Raw genomic sequence first — 21,130 nt, forward strand, 5'->3', positions numbered from 1 at the left:
CAAGAGAGAGGTGTGAGGGAATGTGCCAGGCTCTTTTGAACAAGCTATTGTGGGAACTAATAGAACACGAATTCCCTCATTACTGCGAGGATGACACCAAGTCATTCATGAGGGATCTGCCTGCATGACCCAAACACCTCCCATTAGGTCCCATCTCCAACAATGGATATCAAATTTCAATATGAGGTTTGGAGGGGTCAAATATCCAAACCATAACATCCCTGTTTGCAGATGACATGATCTTATATAAAGAAAACCCTAAAGACTCCACCAAAAAAGACCCATTAGAACTAATAAATGAATTCAGTAAAGTTGTAAGAAATAAAAATCAGGAGGTTTTTTTACATGCCTATAGTGAATTATCTGAAAAAGAAATCAAGAAAGCAACCCCATTTACCATAGCTACCAAAAAACTAAGGTACCTAGTAATAAATTTAAGCAAAGAGGTCACAGAGCTCTACAATGAAAACTGTAAAAAAATTGATATAGGAAATGGAAGAAGACACAAATAAATGAAAAGATATCCCATATTTATGGATTGGAAGAATTGATATTGTTAAAATGTTCACATTACCCAAATCAATCTACAGGTTTGATGCAACCTGTATCAAAATACCAATAACACTGTTCATAGAAAGAGATAAAACAATCAGGAAATTCATATGGAACCATAAAAGACTCTGAATAGCAAAATCAATTTTGAGTAAAATGAACAAAGCCAGAGGGGCCATCACATTACCTACCTTCAAAATATACTACAAAGCTATAATAACCAAAACAGCCTGGCACTACCATAAACGTAGACATATAGACCAATGGAGCAGAATAGAGAACGCACAAATAAATCTGTGTATTTACAGGCAACCAATTTTCAACAAAGGCACCAATAACACACATTGGGGAAAGGCCAGTCTTTTCAATAAGTTTTCAATAAGAAAAACTGGACATCTACATGCACAAGAATGAAATTAGAGCCTTATCTCTCACCGTATTAAAAAAACTCAAAATGGATTAAATGTTCTTATATGTAAGAACTGAAACAATGAAACTACTGGAAGAGGCCAGGTGCGGTGGCTCACGCCTGTAATCCCAGCACTTTAGGAGGCTGAGGCAGGTGGATCACCCGAGGTCAGGAGTTCGAGACCAGCCTGGACAACATGGTGAAACCCCGTCTCTACCAAAAACACAAAAATTAACCAGGCATGGTGGTGGACACCTGTAGTCCTGGCTACTTGGGACGCTGAGGCAGAAGAATAGCTTGAACCCAGGAGGCAGAGGTTGCAGTGAGCTGAGATTGCACCACTGCATTGCAGCCTGGTCAAGAAGAGTGAAACTTCATCTCAGAAAACAAAAAAACAAACAACAAAAAAAGAAACACCACACACACATACACACACACACATACACAGAGCTACTACAAGAAAATATAGGGGAAATGCTTCATGATATTGGTCTGGGTGAGGATTTTTAAAATATAATACCTCAAAAGCATAGGCAACAAAAAGAACAATAGACAAATGGGATTACATCAAATTTAAAAAGCTTCTGCACAGCAAAGGAAACAATAAACAGAGTGAAAAGACAAGCTGCAGAATAGGAGAAAATATTTGCAAACTGTGTATCTGACAAGGGCTTAATATCCAGAATGTATAAGGAACTCAAACAACTCAGTAGCAAGAAAATAAATAATCTGATTAAAAAGTGGGCAAAAAACCTGAATAGACATTTCTCAAAAGACAGCATACAAATGGTCAACAAGTACATTTTAAAAATGCTCAACATCACTAATCATGAGGGAAATGCAAGTCAAAACCACAATGAGATATTACCTTACCCCAATTAGAATGGCTAATCAAAGAGGCAAAAAATAACAAAAGCTGGCATAAATGTGGAGAAAGGGGGAATCTCATACACTGTTGGTAGGAATGTAAATTAGTACAGCCATTATGGAAAACATTTTGGAAGTTCCTCAAAAAATTAAAAATAGAGCTACCATATGATTCAGCAATCCTACTACTGAATATATATATCCAAAGCAAACGAAATCATTATATCTCCACTCCCGTGTTTATTGCAGCACTATTCACAATAGCCAAGACATAGAATCAACCTAAGTGTTCATCAGTAGATGAATGTATAAAGAAAATGTGGTACATATACACAATGGAATACTCTTCAGTCATAAAAAAGAATGAAATCCTGCCATTTGTAGCAACATGGATGAACCTACCTAGAGGACATTTTGTTAAGTGAAATAAGCCTGGCACAGAAAGACAAATACTGCATGATCTCATCCATATGTGGAATCTTAAGAAGTTGATCTCATAGACGTAGAGAGTAGAATAGTGGTTACCAGAACCTGGAGAGGGAGGATGAAGAGGGGCTGGTTAATGAGTATAAAAATACAGTTAGATCCAAAGGAATAATTTCTAGTGTTTGATAGCATACTAGGGAGACTATGGTTAACAATATTGTATCCTATATTTCGAAATAGCTAAAAGAGAGGATTTTAAATGTTTTCACCTCAAAGAAATGGTATATGTGTGAGGTGCTGAATATGCTAAATACTGTGATTTGATCATTACACAATGTATACATGTGTCAAAACATTGCACTGTATCCCATAAACATGTACAATTATCCTGTGTCAATTAAATGCAAAAGACAAAAAAAAGAAAAAACAAACAAGGCTGGGACAGGAGGATCGCTTTAGCCCAGGAGTTGGAGACCAGCCTGGGCAACATAGGGAGACCCTATCTCTACAAAAAAAAGAAAAAATAAATAAATAATTAGCTGGGTGTGGTGGTGCATGCCTGTGGTCTCAGCTACTGGAAAGGCTGAGACTAGAGGATTGCTTGAGCCCAGGAGGTCAAGGCTGCAGTGAGCTGGTGGTCACACCACTGCACTCCAGCCTGGATAACAGAGTAGGACCCTGCCTCAAAAACAAAACCAAACAAAAATGAAAAACAGACCACAGAAATTTGGACACCCCACTAAAGTAAACATACAGATGGCATATAAGCAAGTACATGAAAAAACATCAGTCATTAGGGAAATGGAAACCAAAATCTTGATGAAATACTATGTACCTATTAGAATAGCTTTAAAAACAACAATACTAAATGCTGGCAAGGATGTGGAGCAACTGAAACTTTTTTTTTTTTTTTTTTTTAAGAGATACAGTATCACTCTGTCATCCAGGCTGGAATGCAGTGGCGCCATCATAGCTCACTGCAGCTTCGAACTCCTGACCTCAAATCATCCTCTCACCTCAGCCTCCCAAGTAGCTGGGACTACAGGTGTGCACCAACCATCACACTCAGCTTATTGATTGATTGATTGATTGATTGATTGATTGATCGAGACAGAGTCTCTGTCGCCCAGGCTGGAGCTCAGTGGCGCGATCTTGGCTCACTGCAACCTCTGCCTCCCGGGTTCAAGCAATTCTCATGCCTCAGCCTCCCAAGTAGCTGGGACTACAGGTGCCTGCCACCACACCCAGCTAATTTTTCATATTTTTAGTAGAGACGGGTTTCACCATGTTGCCCAGGCTGGTCTCGAACTCCTGAGCTCAGGCAATCCACCCACCTTCGCCTTCCAAAGTGCTAGGATCACAGGCATGAGCTATTGCCTCCAGCCTCCGGCTAATTAAAAAAAAAAAATTGTAAAGATGGGGATCTCAGCCGGGCACGGTAGCTCACGCCTATAATCCTAGCACTTTGGGAGGCCAAGGCAGGCAGATCACCTGAGGTTGGGAGTTCAGGACCAGCCTGACCAACGTGGAGAAACTCGGACTCTACTAAAAATACAAAATTAGCTGGGTGTGGTGGCACATGCCTGTACTCCCAGCTACTCCTGAGGCTGAGGCAGGAGAATCACTTGAACCCGGGAAGTAGAGGTTGCAGTGAGCTGAGATCGCACCATTGCGCTCCAGCCTGGGCAACAAGAGTGAAACTCTGTCTCAAAAAAAAACAAAAAACAAAAAAGATGGGAGTCTCACCATGTTGAGGTTTGGAGGGTCTCAAACTCCTGGCCTCAAGCAATCCTCTCACCTTGGCCTCCCAAAGTGTTGGAATTACAGGCACGAGCAACAGTGCCTAGCCAACTAAAACTCTTATATATTCCTGATGGGAATGCAAAGTAGTAGTCTCTTGGGAACACAGCTGGGCAGTTTCTCAGTAAGTTAAACAGATTTACTATACGACCTGGCAATCTTGCCTCTATATATTTTCCCAAGAGAAATAAAAATGTATGATGACACCAAAAGCTGTATGCAAATGTTTAGAGTCCTTGACAAGTAATGTCAACTGGAAACAGCCCAGACATCCTTCAATAGGTGAATGGTTAAACAAATTGCTGTGTATCCACACCGTGGAACACCACTCACCCATAAAAAGGAAGAAAGTACTGACACATGCAACCACATGGATAAATCTCAGGATCATTATGTCTGGCGAAAGAAGCCAGACTCAAAAGGCCACATCCTGTATGATTTCATTTATGTGACGTTCTGGAAAAGGCAAAGCTATAGGGACTGAAAACAGGCCATCCGTTCCCAGAGGTTGGAGTACGCAGAGCGGCTTATCTGACAAAGGGGTCCAGGGAGTTTTTGAGCTGATGGATACCGTCTCCATATTGATTGTGGTGGTGATCACTGGACCAAGCTGATGGAAACCACATTCACTTGCCAAAGCTCTCAGAATGGCCACAAAAGTCGGAATTTTACCGTATGTTAATTGTATCTCCAGAAGCGTGGGACACCAAGCGCCCCTTAGCCATATGACCTGGGCCAAGTGATTTAATCCGTCTGAGCAGCAGCTTCCTAATCTATAAAAAGGGGATGATAATAAAACCCACAGACTTTGAAGGATCAGCTGAAGATGTACACACACACACACACACACACACACACTATGTAAAGGGATGCATAAAACATCCAGATACAGCCGGGTGTGGTGGCTCACGCCTGTAATCCCAGCACTTTGGGAGGCCGAGGTGGACAGATCACCTGAGGTCAGGAGTTGGAGACCAGCCTGACCAACATGGAGAAACCCTGTCTCTACTAAAAATACAAAATTAGCCCAGCATGGTGGCACATGCCTGTAATCCCGGCTACTCGGCAGGCTGAGGCAGGAGAATCGCTTGAACCTGGGAGGCGGGGGTTGTGGTGAGCCGAGATTGCATCACTGCACTCCAGCCTGGGCAAGAAGAGGAAAACTCCATAAAACAAAACAAAACAAAACAAAATCCAGATCCTCGGAGCACTAAAACCTGTCCCCAGTCCCAGGAACCAGCTGGATGCACCATGTAGCCACTCCAACAGAGGCGAGGCCTCCTTCTCATGAAAGTGCAGAAATGGCCATCTTGAGAGAAATGGCTAAACAAGTCCAGGCCCCCAGTACTTGGTGTGGAGTCACGCCACCCTGGCACACCTGGCGGGCAGTGCAGAGCATAGGCTCTCAATGGCAGCCAGTGAGGGCACCGGGGCTGCAAGCCCTGTAGGAATGCATGTCGGGGAGAGGTGCTCTTTTTCTTTGCAGAGTGGAGCAGATTCATTTGCACCCATGAGGCTTTCTTTGGTACTGAGTGCTTTCTGTAGGGTGGGGCCCCTTCCAGGAACTTTTCACAGCCCGGGTGTCTGAACAGCAACCCTACTGCCATAGGCACTATTAGCGACCTGTTGTAGACAGGAGGAAACTGAGGCCCAGAGAGAAGAACTCACTGCAGGGGCTCAGGAGTAGTAAGCAGCGGGGCCAATCCTGGGCCATGCACTGGTACTGGCATTGGCAGTGGGATCTGCGGGCCCCCTTGGGGACATGTCAGACAAGTAATGGTATCCATCACCAGGGTCCAGATGGAGCTCTGAGGGGAGGCTGGTCTGAGGCCCAGAGCCAAGGCACCCACCTGGAATGAGCCTGAGGACAGCAGGTCCCTGAGCTGTGTCAGATGCTTACAGGAGGCAGACACCCTGGGCGCGTTGTGTCACCCTCTTGCTCTGGCCCTGTGAACCCTGAGCTCGCTTTGCTTAAGAGAGGGAGGCTTGGCAGCTCCTAGAGGCCCAGGCCCTGGCTGAATTTCTCCAGGGTCCTCAGAGGGTGGGGAAGGGACTGGGCAGAAGTGGGAAGGAACCAGCCCTGCGCCGTCACCCGGGCTCTTGGCTCGCGCACCCAGAGCTGTCCCGCAGGGAAGTGGCAGGCAAAGATGAGTCAGTGATTCAGGGCTGCAGGCCAGGCACCAGGCCAGGCTATAAAAGTTATTGTGCAGCATCACAATGGAAGGTGGGGGACACAAATATCATCCCAGGGAAACCAGTGGCCCTAACTTGGAAAGCAAACCTCTCTGTAGCCACGGGACCCCCAACTGCAGCCTCACAGAGCCTGCCCTGGCCACCCCAGTCTGGGCTAACTGTCCTGCCTTCTCCTCCAAGATTCCCTTGCCTGGGTCCCTCCTCCATCGGCCTCACCGCACTCCTCTGGGGACCCTGTGCTTGGACTCCACCCTTTCCTGTCCAGACCACTGTGAAGGCCTTTAGCCACCTCCTAGAGAAGCAAGATTTTCAGCCCTGGCTTTCCACCCCGACACCCTACAGTAAGTAAGATAAATTACCCACCCACCACCTGCCCCCACTTCTCTCCATGGAGCCTCGTTCGGCCTGTGGTCACTGATGTCTGTTTCTAAGGGAACAGTCAAGGGCAAATCAGTGGAGAAGCTGGCCTGTGCTGGCAGGGGTGCTGCAGTGGGGCTATGCCCCTGCCTTCCTGCACTTCCTGCCAGGGAGCCACTCCATTCTTTTTTGCCATCTCCCAGGCTGGCCAGGGGACAGGGTCGTTTTCACACAGTGCTAAGGGGACACGCTGACATGTGTGTCATCAAGAACTCCAGCGCCCACACAGCCTGAGTCTGGATGGTGAGCTCCAGGGAGACCCAACAGGGCTGCAGGGGGAGCACCAACCGAGCCCACGGGGGAAAGAGGCTCCTGCCGAGCCCAGGGCCCAGGGATCTGGCCAAGGGGTAGGGTTAGGAGGGATGGAGCTGGGGGCAACAGGCTAGAGAAGAGACAGCTGGGTGTGGGAGGACCTCTCCAGGGTCATCTCATAGCACCCAGCGGACTTGCTCTGTGCTGCTGCAGAGTGACTCTGACAGTCAGAGCCAAGCAGCCAGGGACAGGCACAGAGCCAGACTCCCTTCCTCCTCCCCCTCCCTCTCACTGTGCAGTGCCTACTCAGTGCTGGGAGGCTCTGAATGGCATGGGGATGGAGAGTGTAACAACAGAGTGTTAGGGCCCTGCCCCAGTCTGGCAGGAAGCTCGGTCTGGTGGGGAGACCAGCCCAGGCAGACACAGCAGTGCATGCACTGGGCAAACCCTGGCTCTGGCTGGAGGGCTCAGAGGCCTCAGGGCCTTCCAGCACTGGTCTCCGTGTCTGAGCCCCCTATGGGACAGGATGGGAGCTGCCAGCAGAACCAACAACTCAGTTCCCGGTGACTCCACGTGGAGATGGGCAAGAGCGCTCCCAGCAGGTGCATCAGCAGTCAGAACCAGGGGCTTGGGCCTCAGGAAGGCAGGTTGCTGGCCAGGCCCCCTGGACTCAGGAGCCCAAGGCCAGGACGTTCACCAGAGCCAAAGAGAGCAACACCAACAGGGCTGGGCTCCAAGGCCGGGCCGCCTCCCCTCTAGCTTCCCAACACCAGTCCTCCCTGAACATTTCCTTCCAGGAAGACAGGGGCTGTTAACTACATCCCATCTGATTCACAGGGACGTTTGAAATCAGCAAGGAGTGTGGGTTGGATCTACGTTTCTGTTCATACCAGGCAGGCACATCGGAAGGCTCATGGTCAGAGGATGCTGGGACAAACGCCACAGGAGGTTCCTTTTTGTCTGGCTCACCCAGAAGAGAGGCTCCTCTCCTCCCTTTCCTGCAGCACAACGGCCTGGCTGGCACCCGAGGGCGGCCGGCGTGGGCTGACCTCAGAGGAGCAAGGCGTGTTTGCAGCTCTGCCACTCACATCCACAGTGGCCATGACAACAGACGCAGCACCATCCATTAAAGCTCTGTGTCATTTCATTTAATTCTCACAACGATGCCCGGAGAAAGGGACTACTATCCCCATTTTCCAGATGAAAAAGGAAATTGGTCCTTAGAGTGATCATCTGCCCAAGGCTAGTGACAGGGCTCAGATGAGAACCCAAGGCCCTCCAAGATCTCAAGTCACAGACAAAGAAAGCCCATCTCTGACTTGGAGGGGAAGGGGAAGGCCACACTGGGAGAGCTGGATGTTGATTCTGAAGGCCTCCCCCAGTAAACCGCTCCAACAACAAAAAGGGGCTTTCTGTACATTATCTGCAAAAAGCCAAGTGAGGTGGAGGGATGGGAAAGCAATCAAAGCAAAGATCAATTGTGTTGCAGACAATGTGGCAAGAAGACAGATCTTGCTGGAAATTCCTTCTGACTGGACTCTGCCAGGATCAGAGTATTTTTCATTCCAAGATTAAGCAAAATTCTTTCCCTGTCATAACCTCCTACCCATCTGTGTCCAAACTCCCACTATCATTTTTACACCGCGCACATTTTAAGACCTATTGTGCAGCTTTTTCTCTGTGTGTGTTAGTTGACGCTAACCTGCCTCCAGCTTTAAGAAGAACAGAGAAGCACAAGAGGCCCCAGGAGGCATCCGGGCTGGGCGAGTCTTAGGCTAGGACCCTGGCGGGACAGTGGCTGGGGTCTAGGGCAGCTGGGACCCTGCCTGCTGGCAGGGGCAGCTGCAGCCGTGAAGCTCAGAGACCCCATGGCCTGGCCTGGACAGAAACGGAGAACAGATGGGAGAAGAGAATGGGAATTTCTTAATAAGGGATTGGATTTGGGAAGTGAAGGGCGAGGAGAAACCAGGATTGTGAGTTCTCCTGGTTGGGGCGGCTGTGTGGCTAGTGATGGTGCTATGACGGTGGGAGAGAGAAGCCAGTCACTGGGTGGTGGAGCTAGTGGTGAAGAGGTGTTTGGCGGATGGGAGGAAGCAGGGTAGGGTCCAAGCCTGTTCAATGAGAGGGGTCAACAGCACACACAAGGGAAGGAGCCCCGTCTGGAGGAATGGATTTGTGGGAGAGAAGTCTCCTGTTGGAGGGGGGAGACTGAAGCCATGGGAATGGGTGCGTTCCACCCAGAGACAGACTATGGAGAGCCCAGGAAGAGAAGGAAGCCAAGGGCAGGGTTCCAGGGGCTGCTGACTTTCAGGGCAAGCCAGCAAAGAAGATTGGGAACCAAACAGTTAGGAACATAAGAGGGACCAGAGATGTAGCATCATGGAAACCATGGCAACAAGAGCTTCCCAGCAGCAGCAGGCAGCAGCACTGAATGTCACCGGCGGAGACTGCCATGAGACGGAACCAAAGTCCTCGACTTGGTGACAGGGACTTCTCAGAACAGTTTCAGTGGCCTATATGGGTGTCAGGAGGGGAGGAAGGAGCCAAGTGACCTGGGAAAGTATTTTTTATGCATTTTCCTACTGACTTCTTAGCCTTGGGAAACAGGGGCTGTTGCCACTTGTGTTTTACCAAGGAGGAGGTGGAGGCTGGTGGGGATCAAGTAACTTGCAGCAGGTCACATGCTGGGAAGGGAGGGCTGGGCCTCCAACCCCATCTGCCCATCGTCAAGGTGCACGGCCTTCTTAGGAGGAAGGGAGGCATTGCTGCGTAGGAGGAGGCCTTTACAGATGTTAGTTGGAGAGAGAAGGCCAAGAACATCCACCGTGGGGTGGGAGATGAGATGCTCCACCGAGCAGGCTGAGGGCCCAGCCACGGCTGGAAACCCAGCCCCTTGGCAAGGTTGACACTGCCATTGTCCCACCATCCTTGGCAAGGATGACTGAGTGGCTGCAGCCTCCCAGAGGGCCCAAGTCTTCCGGACGCTGCATTTCTCTCTCACTGTACAGCTCAGCTGGGTGACGGCGGCTGCTCATGATGAGTCAGGGCATCACGGGGACTCTGCACAGGATGCTAACCGAGCTCTGCCTCTTGGGCCTGTGAAGCTGACTACAAACCATGTCTTTAGCACAAATGTGGCCGGTTCAGTACAAACTTGTCCCAGATGGAAAGAGGCTCAAAATGCAACCTTTCTGACAACAGATGGCCTTCCAGCAGGCTGGGGCTGTGTGCATGTGTCTCTGCCTGACAATGGTCCCTGTGAAGCCAGACTTCCTTGGGGGCGCCAATGCCTTTCATTCTCAGGAGGAGCAGAGGAGCCTGGAGGAGCCAGGGTGGGCTTCTGTAGCACCCTTAGCATGAGGGAGGCACACGCAACACCCAGGTGTCCAGAGACCCTCACAGCCCAGAAGGAGGGAGTGAGTGAGGCTCCTGCATGTGGAACGAAGCTCAGCACTGCACTGGACACGGCCGAATGGCCAGTGAGGGCCTGGGACTTCAATCAGACCGTCAGAGGCGCCCAGTGCTGGGAGGCCAAATGTAGAAGAGAGTGGCTAGCAGTGGGTGGTGAGAGCTGAGCTTTGGGAGAAAGTGCTGGGGAGAGGGCACCCCAGAATCACTTTGGAAAGCAGGGAGCATCATGCTGGGTGGAGCACGCTGTAGAGATGTCTCCAACAGGTCTTGGGGCTGGCCTGGCCTCTGCAGCCTCATTTTTTCCTGGTGTTTGCTGCTCTCCAGGCAGCACTCTTCCCCCCAGGCTCTCCCTGGGAGTGAGGAGTGGCCTCTAAGTGCCCTTCCCTGGCCTGTCTGGCTCCCCTCACTTCAAACACTGGCCCGCGAGCCCAGTACTTGCACATTTGGAAGTGTAAGTGCCCAGAACAAACCTGCAGAGACGCTATTCAAACAGCAAGGCCGAAATCAACAGATTCAAGTTGAAACGTAAAATGCCAAAAGCAAATGTCTAAGCAGCTTTATTTGTTCTGGAAATATTGCTGCAGTGGTTTGGCCAGCAAAATCAAGTGTCCTGTTAATAGTGAACAGGCTCCCGGCTAACACGGTGAAACCTCGTCTCTTCTAAAAATACAAAAAATTAGCCGAGAGTGGTGGCATGTGCCTGTAGTCCCTGCTACCCAGGAGGCTGAGGCAGGAGAATAGTTTGAACCTGGGAGGTGTAAGTTGCAGTGAGCCGAGATCGCGCCACTGCACTCTAGCCTGGGCGACAGAGCGAGACTGTCTCAAAAAAAAAAAAAAAAAATAGTGAACAGGCAAGCAGGATGGGCAGGGGGCATAGGAGAGCTGTTCTGCTGAAGCTGGGTGGCCCAGCTTCCAGCTGGTGCAGTACTGCCTCCTGCAGAGATGTCCTATCCTGGGAGCTCACAAAGGAAAGGAGAGGCTGTGAGTCCTGGGCCCATCCCCACCCTCGCCTGGCTCAACCATCCTTGGGCAGTGGCGCTGATGGGTACAGGGAGGCAGAGGCTTCAGTGGCCCAACAGGTAGTTGGACATGTCCCCGGAGTCTTTCCACTCCTTGCCAACCCAGGGTCCTTGCCAGGAGCTCATCTCCAAAGCCGCAGCTCTGCCCCTCCTAATTAGCAACCACACGCACACCCAGTCACATGCTGAAGTGATTTACAGAATTTTATGGTCTGTGATTTAGCACACCTAGACTTGACTATCTCTATTCTAATTAAATTAACAAAAAATTAAGAGTGACAAAATGGCAAAGATTGATTTATCTAATGCGTGCCCTTGCTGCTTTGATAGGTACAAACTTCTTTTAATTTTGAATAACACAAAGGGAAATATCAAGCATTTGATCTACTTGTTTGCCAAAAAATTAGCCACGGATTCACAAAAGGCTCTCCAAGGCCCACACATTGACTCATATCGATCATCACACACAGTATAGGGCCCACAGGGCAGTGGACATGAAGAAGCTACCCAGGCACGCGGGATTAGCTTCCAGGTGAGGTCTGCAGCCTTAGGGGGCCCTGGCCAGCTTGCTCCCCTTTTCTGCACCAGGCCAGCTGCCCCAGAAAGTTGGACTGGAACCAAGCCACTGAGCCACTGTGAAGCTGCGGCCACTTTCAAACCTCTGGCAGAAGCAGTAAGTACAAATTGTGCTGCAGGTGGTGCTTTCAGAATGGAGCCAACAGCCATCTTTTGCTCCATTCCCCCTTTTCCCACATCCCTGGCACAGAAGCCTTCCCATGGTATTTCCTGCAAGAGAAGCCACAGCTTTCCCCTGCCACCTTTTCTTTCCCAGGGTGGCTCCAGCACTGGGAGTTGGAGCAGGGCGTGGCAGCCCAGTCCCGCCCTGTGTTTCATTGGGGAGGGAGTTCCATGCCCTTCTTTGCTCCATTACATGTATGGGGCTCTGTGGTCACCTTTGGACTTTGCTCCCACTATACTGGAAAAATGGGGGCAGATTCTCTGTTGTTCTCTGCATACCCGCACCAAGGGTGTCACTGGCACATGGTGGGGACTCAAGAATCCTCCACGATTACCATCTTCATCACCCTCATCCTCCTTATCAAAATTATCATCATCACCATCATCCTCGTCCTCCTCCTCATAATCATTCTTATCATCTTCGACAACATCAGCGGCACCAGCACCACCACCACCATCACCATCATCTTGTTCGACAGCATCAACAGTAGCAGCAGCACCACCACCATGACCATGATCACCACCATCATCCTGAGCTAGCACTTACATGGAGCTCACTCTGTGCCATATGTTGTTCTAAGTGCCTTATATGTAGTAATGCATTTTAATGCTCTCAACAACCCTATGAAGTAGATATCCTACGCCCATTTTTACACATGAGAAGACTGAGGCACACAGAAGTTAACCTAACTTGTCCAAGGTTAGTTACTGGGCAGACAGGACCAGGGTTTTAACCGGTTTGAATCTAACTGGCACCAGAGTCTGTATTCCAGATTGCTCTACTACACATGTTAGATGAGTGAGAAGGAGTAAATGAATAATTAGGCATCTGAGTAAGTGCGCGGAGAAATGTTCAGTGGGTGTCAAGGAGCCTTAGGGAATATAAAATGCTTTTCTCACTATTTATATTTGGCAACAACGTCCGTCCTGGCCCTTCTTCTTCCTTTTCTGTGGCAAAGATCTTAGTGTGTTGATGATGTAGGAAGCCCTGCAGGGTTGCGACCCACACTCTCCATGTGGTCTCAGTGTACAATTTCCAGGCAAGCATGCCCTTGATTTTTATGATCATGTGATTATCTTACTTCTTCCCACATAGAACGCTAAGCTCCACACAAGCATGGACATGGTCTGGTTTTTTTCATCATTATATTCCCAGTGTTTAGCACAGTGCCTGGCACATACTGGTTGCCAGTAAATAGATACTGGTTGTATAAATAAATGAAGTCATTGGCAAAAGGAAAGCATTTTCTCAAAATTTCTTAGACTCAACCTTTGAGGCTATAGGAATATCTATCTATCTATCTGTCTGTCTGTCTATCTATCTATCTATCTATCTATCTATCTATCTATCTATCTATCTGTCATCTAGGAAGCAAGTATCTATCTATCTAGGCTAAGAAATCACTGCAACAAAGAGGCATGTACTTAATGTTTTATGTCAAATATTGTTGTCTTTTTATTCTTTCGCCTGCAGGAGGGCTCATCAACGTATGGAGAAATGAAAGAGCGCTGCATTTCACATTGGAGGGATCTGGGTTTGAGTCCTTGGGCCAGCCTTGCTACAGTGGGGGCAAGAACACCGATCACACTGGCTTATTACGGAATTCAAATGTGGCAGAGTATGTAAACTATGAAGTGTAGAATAAATTAATTGGCTTGCCAATTCCCCATAGCTAGTAGTAGAGGCTAGGCTCAGATGGAAGAACCAGGGGCTGTGCCTGTCCTGGGGAATGATGGCAATGCCTTCCATCATTCTGGCCCATGTTTACATCTGGTACTATGCTAAGCATCACAGAGCAATTAGCACACATCCTCTCCAAGTACCAGATTTACCTGATTTCATAGATAAGGAAATGATATCCAGAAGACATACCCCAATTCACCCAAGGAAAACAACTAACTTTGCATCTAACTCTATGGCAGAGATAGCTATCTGTTTCCCTTTGCCCAGATTTCTCTTCCTTAAGTATTAGAATTCCCAAATTTAGCTAGGCATGTGGACACTCAGAGTGAAGCCTACATTTCCTACCCTCCTCTGTAGTTAGATGTGACTGCAATTGCATGCTGGCCAGTAGGATACAGGCAAAAGCGTTATTCTGTCCTTTCCTGCTGACTGGAATGCAGACACTATGGCTTGAACTCAAGCAGCTATTTTGTGCCGTGAGGTGAAGGCTATATATCGAGGACAGTGGTACTGCATTATTGGAGGCTGGGACTCTAATGAGCAACCAGTTGCCCAGCCAGTTCTCAACCCTCTAACCAATCGTTTCCCAGGTAGAAAAATCAAACCATCTTATTTAAGTCACCGCTATTACGATGTTTTTGGTCACTTGCAGCTGAACCTACCTTAATACAGCCTGTCTGACTCCAGAGCACATTTTCCTAACCACTTTCTTTAGAAAGCAGCTTATCTTTGCCATCCTTGCGTGACCTTAGGGCATTATGATAAAGTCCTTGGCACAGAGTCTGGCTCAGAGTGAGTGCTCAATAAATTGCAACTAGCCACTGCTCTCATTGTCCTGTGGCCACTGCTGCTGCTGTTCGCAAGCATGTGCCACCCTGACAGCTTTGTTTAGCAATCCAGAATGATCAGATCAGCTGGGTGGACCCGGAAAGGTAGTTTTCATAGAGCCCAAAGTGTCTAACCCTGCCTGGCATCAGAAGGGAGGACTGTTTGTTATTTTGGCTCCAGAAAGACTCTTCAAACTATTTCTACCAATACTGTATTTATGCCAGATTCTTACTAAGACCTAATGGAACTAGGCCCTAAAGAGGAAGAGTGGCCAGAAGTGGTGAAATCTGATCCAACTGGGCAACCTTCTTTTCTTTTTTCTTTTTTTTTTTTTTCGAGACAGAGTTTCACTCTTGTTGCCCAGGCTGGAGTGCAATGGCATGATCTCGGCTCACCACAACCGCCGTCTCCAGGGTTCAAGCAATTCTCCTGCCTCAGCCTCCAGAGTAGCTGGGATTACAGGCATGTGCCACCACGCCTGGCTAATTTTGTATGTTTAGTAGAGACGGGGTTTCTCCATGTTGATCAGGCTGGTCTCAAACTCCCAACCTCAGGTGATTCACCTGCCTCAGCCTCCCAAAGTGCTGGGATTACAGGCGTGAGCCGCCGGACCCGGCCTCAACTGGGCAACCTTCCTTGGGATACCAGAGGAGAGGGACATGCCAAGCAAATGGACAGCCACTTTCTGAGCCTACAGGAAAACTAACCCCATGGGCTCCTGGGAAATCCTCTTTGAAGAGCCAGATCTGCATATAAATAATAGATATGTTAAAACATGTGATGTCTGGATTTGGTATTCATCCTAAGAGTTGAATGCACAATTTGTAATAATTTCCTCAAATTCTAGCAATGTTCCTGCAGACCCTGTCTTCAGCACTGGCACTGGGCGATTAATTAAATTGCCATTATCCTCCATGAAGTGATGACTACTGATTAAGAACAGCCCCTTTTCTCCACCGCTCACTCGGCAGTCCTGTTTCTGCCTGGCCGCAGCCTCAAGTCTCTGCTCCACGGCGCAAGGCAGATGCACGCAGACAGGCTTTGTCGGTTCGCTGGTGTGTGCTGTTTGGAAAATGAGAACACAAGGAAAGCTGTCCTTAGGAGGAAGAGGCAAGGAGAGGCATCGGGAGGCCAAGAGATCAAAGCGAGGTGTCAGAAACAAAGACAGTGAAGGAGTTCAGTCCCCTTTCAATGCCGCCTGCCAGTTCAGACAGCCACTGCCCTTGCCTTCTAGGGAATTCTGCTGGTTAAGAGGCTCAGACAAGCCCCAGAATGCCCCGATGAGGACACAACAGGGAGACAATCCATAGACAGAGAAAGTGCTTTGTTTCACGGTTTCCTGGGCATTGACACCAGCAGCCTTTTCTGCCAGCGGTTCGAAATACGAGACGCTGGTGTTTTTTCCTGGCTCCCTGAATTTAAATTACATCACCAAAGAAGAAACTTCCCGAAGGAAATGAATCTCTGCAGATAACGATCCCTCACAATGGATTTCAAATTGTAATAAAAATATAACTTGAATGTTAAAGGTGAATTTCAATTAAGGATTCCATCACATATTTTGCTCCAGACCACCATAAAAAAACTTATTTCACTGCCAACAGCAAGTCTCCTGCGACATCTCTTTGAAAACCAACTATTTTTGAAAGCTAAGTTAGAAAAACACATGTGCTCTAGGGTATAAAGAAAGCAGCATTGTGTATGAAATGTAATACTGAGAGGTAGATCTTAGTATATTGACATTATAAAAACCGGGTAGCAATGGGAAATAATATTTTTACAAAGGTGCCAAACATAAATGCCAGACCTGCAGGCAAATTTATAGACTCTGTCGTGCACAGTGGCATTTCACCATCAGGTGCTCAAGAAAGCCAGGGAGGAGGGTGCCTGCAGGTGCCACCCTGAGGCGCACAGGCCACTGTCAGGCCACCCAGGCAAGTCAGAGACAGAGTGGGGATGGGGATGGGGTGCCTCGAGGAGCCTATGTAAGATATGAGCTAAGGAAAAGCTGGAATAAAGTCCCTCCCAGGAAGCCTTGGCCCCTGGGTCCCCACTTTAAATGCACCTGCTGAGCCCACAGGCCTCATCCCCCACCAGCCCCATAGTTTAGTGTGGCCTCTGATTCGGTCTCCGATTTTTTTTTAATTGAAGTAAAATTCACATAGCATAAAATTCACTATTTTAAAGTGTACATACAGGTCAGTGGATGTTAGGATGTTCTGAGCTGTGTAACCATCACCACTATCTAGTTCTAAAACATTTCATCACCCTGAAAGGAAACCCCATTCTCCTGAAGCAGCCCCTCCCCACTCCTCCCTGCCACCGGCCCCAGGCAACCACCCACCCGCTTTCTGTGTCTGTGGATTTGCCTGGACGTTCACATAAATGAAACACACCATGTGCGGCCTGCTGCAACTGACTTCTTTCACTCAGCAAAACGTCCTCAGGTTCATCCTGGCGGTAGCGTGGGTTCATACTTCATTCCTGTTTATGGGTGAATATTATTCCATCGTATGGATAGACCACATTTTGTTTATTCCTCTGTAGAGGGACTTTTGGGTCGCTTCTTCCTTTTGGCTACTCTGATTATGTAACATGGCTTCCTCTCTCTCTCTCTCAAGCTAGGATCTCTCTGGCAGAGCACACAGTTAGTTACATACAAGGCCGTCAGGCTTCTTTGGCTGAATGGCTACAGGAATAGCAGGTGCTACAGTGCATAGATCAACTGCCCTCCAGCACTTATGTAAAGCTCACTACAATTGGGAGAATTTCCTCTAACACCATCTCCCAGGACAGACTCAGATGTGTCTGAGCGAGGGGTTTGCAAATTTGTTCTGTAAAAGGCCTTTTCTGTACATCTTTTTGGCTTTCTAGGCAATACAGTCTCTATGAGACCTTCTTGATTCCGCCATAGTCTTGGAAAAGCCACACAATATGTAAACAAATGTGCATGGAGGTGTTCCAATAAAACTTTATTTTTTTAATTATTATTTTTTGAGACAGGCTCTCACTCTGTCAGCCAGACTGGAGTGCAGTGGTACAGTCTCAGCTCACTGCAGCCTCTGCCTCCCGGGTTCAAGCGATTTCCTTGCCTCAGCCTCCCCTGTAGCTGGGATTACAGGTGCACACCACTACCGCTTGGCTAATTTTTGTATTTTTAGTAGAGACAGGGTTTCACCATGTTGGCCAGGCTGGTCTCGAACTCCTGACCTCAAATGATCACCTGCCTCGGCCTCCTCAAAAGCCTTTATTTTTAAAAGCAGATGGTGGACTGGATTTGGTCCATGGGCCACAGTTTATCAATCCTTAGTCTAATGAATTGTATCCTTAGTCTAATGAATTGTATCCTTAGTCTAATGAATTGTATCCTTAGTCTAAATGAATTGTATCCTTAGTCTAAATGAACTGTATCCACTAGCTGCAGTGATTGGTTCAGGAGGTCACAGGACCTAAACAGATTCAGAGCGAAACCTCGGACTTTTTACTCAACGATTGGGAAAAGAGAGGTTCTCTCTTCTTTAGGACAGTGGAGAATATCTGTGGGACCTGAGATGACTACAGTCATTTTACTAACACAGGGAAGCCGGCCTGAGAATAGAGAACAGTAAGGAGGAGGGAGGCGTTGAGAGAATCACAGGAGAACAGGGCCAGACTCTTGGTTGAGCCATGCCAGAGGTCCCCTCTACACCTGGCCTTTTCACTGCTGCTCTTACACATTTATTACTTGTCTGTCTCCCCATGGTGAGGACGGTGTTGATTGCTGCTGTATTCCCAGTGCCTTGCACTTTTTAAATCCCTAGTAAATGCTTGAATGAATGAACTCTGGGAGGTGGTCAGGTCTTTCCTGGGGTAGAGAGGTGAAGGGGGCCCCTCAGCCCTCGGTCAGGCAAGTGCTCCCTATGTGCTGGGGCTGGGGTGGGCAGACTAGATTTGGTCTAAATTAATTGTATTAATTAAATTAATGTAGAGTGGAGCTTGAGTGCCGTCTTGGCTGGGCAGAGCACTTTTCAGAATGGACATGCAGCAGGGGTCCAGCACTTCCAGACAGATCCGAATCTGTGATCCGGTCTGTGATCTCATCCATTAGAGCCTTTGGACACAGGCTGAGGACAGACTAGCTCCCAGGGAGCAGCCCATCTGAGAGGTCATTTTGCTCACATAGGCAAGGGCTGGGGACAAATGTTAACCAATCCTGGGCAGACAGTACCATTGGCTTCCATCTCCAGGGCAAAAGAGACACCAGTGTTGAGACAGGGGAAGATGTCGGACAGAGCCAGGTTCAAGTCCTAGCTCCATCATCCTCCACGTTCACAACCTGGGGCTACAATTTTGATATCTTCCAGTCTCTAGTATGAAATGGGTGTGATGACACTTACTTCTTAGGAGGGCGGTATCATCCAGGAATAGAGGGAGGACAACGAAGCCCAGCTAATACTGACCCCTTCTGCTGCATGAGCTCACTGGCACGGAATGTCCACACCGCTGGACTCGCTAAATTAGGCACTGCTTATACCCTGTCTCCATAGATGCTCCAGGGAATTGGGCCAGGGTCTCCAGGATGACAGCACACCTTGGCTCACGCTTATGTGTGGTGGCAAGTACACTCTCCTCGCGAGCCCCCTGGAGCTAACTAGCTTCCTTTTTGCAGCTGAGGACTAAATGCAATGTAGAGTTTCCATTTAGATGCTCCCCGAGCAAGCAGGCAGATGCCAAGGACCAGAGCAGGGCCACGTGCTGGCCAGTTATGCCCAGGCCCATCGAGTTGGTAGAGACAGCGAAAATAAACACATTCATAACCAAATAAATAAATGAAGAGCTGCTTTCTCACTATTCATACTTCTGCACTTTGAAACATTTCTAGATGGAGGTGGCCAGGATGCTATGAATAAACAAGACCCAAGGGAGCCCTTAGGTGACCTTGAAATATTTATTTGGCCTCCCTATTAGTGTTTTAAAAGCTGAGGACTCAGGGGCTCTTAGTCCAAGGGAAGCGAGCTGGTGAGACAGCTGGGAGACCCCTTGGTAGGCCTGCTCCCTGATAGGAAGGGCCCCACCTGGGAAGAGCAGAGTGGCCCTTGCCCCAGTCCGATGCCTCCTGTCCTACAGGGTACCTCTCCCTGCCCCCTTCTCTCTGCCCTGTCTTTGTTGACAAAGGGTGACTTAGAGGAAGCCAGCTCTATAAAGCTTTAATATTTGCATTAATTAATGGAAAGGCCTTTATGGTAGGAAATATCCAATTCTCACATTCACGAACAAACCTGAATCTAACATCTTTTGCCTGGAATCGAGGCCCCAGTATTTACTGCCATCCTCCAGCCTGGGTAACCATGGGGACACAGGTCCCCTAATCAGTGGTGCCAGCCTGCATAGGGGAAGGCCCAGCCTGTTGCTGCTCCAGACGGGAAGATGGGTTTTGATGGCTGAACACCTCGACTCCCTTGCCTGTCCCCATGGGTGTTGGTCCCAGGGCTGGCATTTTTTCCTTTCTTTGCCAACACACCATGTGTGTCCGCCTCAGTCCCCCAGTGGCAACCAGGGGAGTGCATAAGGCCAGTTGCCATAGCAACAATTACTCTTTGAAACAGGATTTTGCTCCTGCCTGGTGAGGTGATTCAAGGGCCCCACTGGAGTCTCTAGGGTGTGGCCGATGGTGGCTTTGGGTCGGGGGCTGGGTTGGGTAATCCTTGTTAGTTGGTTGGAAGCTGAGGACAACGGCCCTGCATGCACTGGCATCCTCTCTAAAATATCTCCCAGAAGCTCATCTCAACTCCTAATGCCCCAACACAAAGGACCCAGCCAGAGTCATTCATTCTCTGCTTCTAGAACCTTCTAGGAAAAAGTAGCTCTACCAAGGAGCCCTGCAAGCACCCTGCAGACAACCCCAGGGGGTGCAGGGAAGAAAGGAAACAGTGTTTCATCTCTGGGTCTGACCTGGCTGGGCTGGTGGCTATCTGCTGGTTATCGCATCCACCAGATTAGCCCAGGACTACTTTAACGGGACCCAGCCCCATTGCTTTACCAGGGTGCAGCCGTTGAAAGCGAGAAGTCTTGTAGGGTGAAGGCTATATGGGCAGCTCTAGATGGTTGTTTTGGCTTCAGATCCTGGTCCTGCTGCCGACTAGCTCTGCGTCCAGAAGCCACATGTTTCATCTCTGAGCTTCATTCCCTTGCAACGTGGGGGTAATAACAGCATGAATAGTGAGTGGCCTAGAGGCTGGTAAGAAGCCCAGAGAGTTCCTTGAGCCCTCACTTCCACGCACACAACTCTCCAGTGTCCTCGTGTCTGGTGAGCGTGCATGCCCATTGCTCAGGGGTGCCGCACGCCTGCTTCCTTATATTTGGCTCCTTGTAAAGGTAAGGCTAGAAGCCATCCACCAATAGATGTGGCATCTCTAGAGCCATTAATCTGTTCCAAGGAATGCTGGAAGTCTCCAACCTTCTTCCCTTCCACCCAGGCAAGGCTGCAATGGAGCACACTGCTAGGCAGAATTGTTTGCCGTTGTTGGCGGCCCCTCCTCCTCTCCCCATGCCTGC

General features: G+C 48.7%; 1 protein-coding gene and 1 long non-coding RNA gene across 11 annotated transcripts in view; one reads left to right on the plus strand and one right to left on the minus strand.

Moving 5' to 3' along the window:
• CAMTA1 (calmodulin binding transcription activator 1) overlaps positions 1-21,130 on the minus strand; it is a 980,974-nt gene that overhangs the window by 367,672 nt on the left and 592,172 nt on the right. The window lies entirely within an intron of this gene.
• LOC129008806 (uncharacterized) lies at positions 6,286-16,195 on the plus strand. Its single transcript, XR_010127495.1, has 3 exons — positions 6,286-6,588; positions 13,559-13,703; positions 15,444-16,195. It is a non-coding gene; the product is annotated as an uncharacterized LOC129008806 (long non-coding RNA).

This window comes from Pongo pygmaeus, chromosome 1 (genome assembly GCF_028885625.2).
Source record: "Pongo pygmaeus isolate AG05252 chromosome 1, NHGRI_mPonPyg2-v2.0_pri, whole genome shotgun sequence".
Lineage (NCBI taxonomy): Eukaryota > Metazoa > Chordata > Mammalia > Primates > Hominidae > Pongo > Pongo pygmaeus.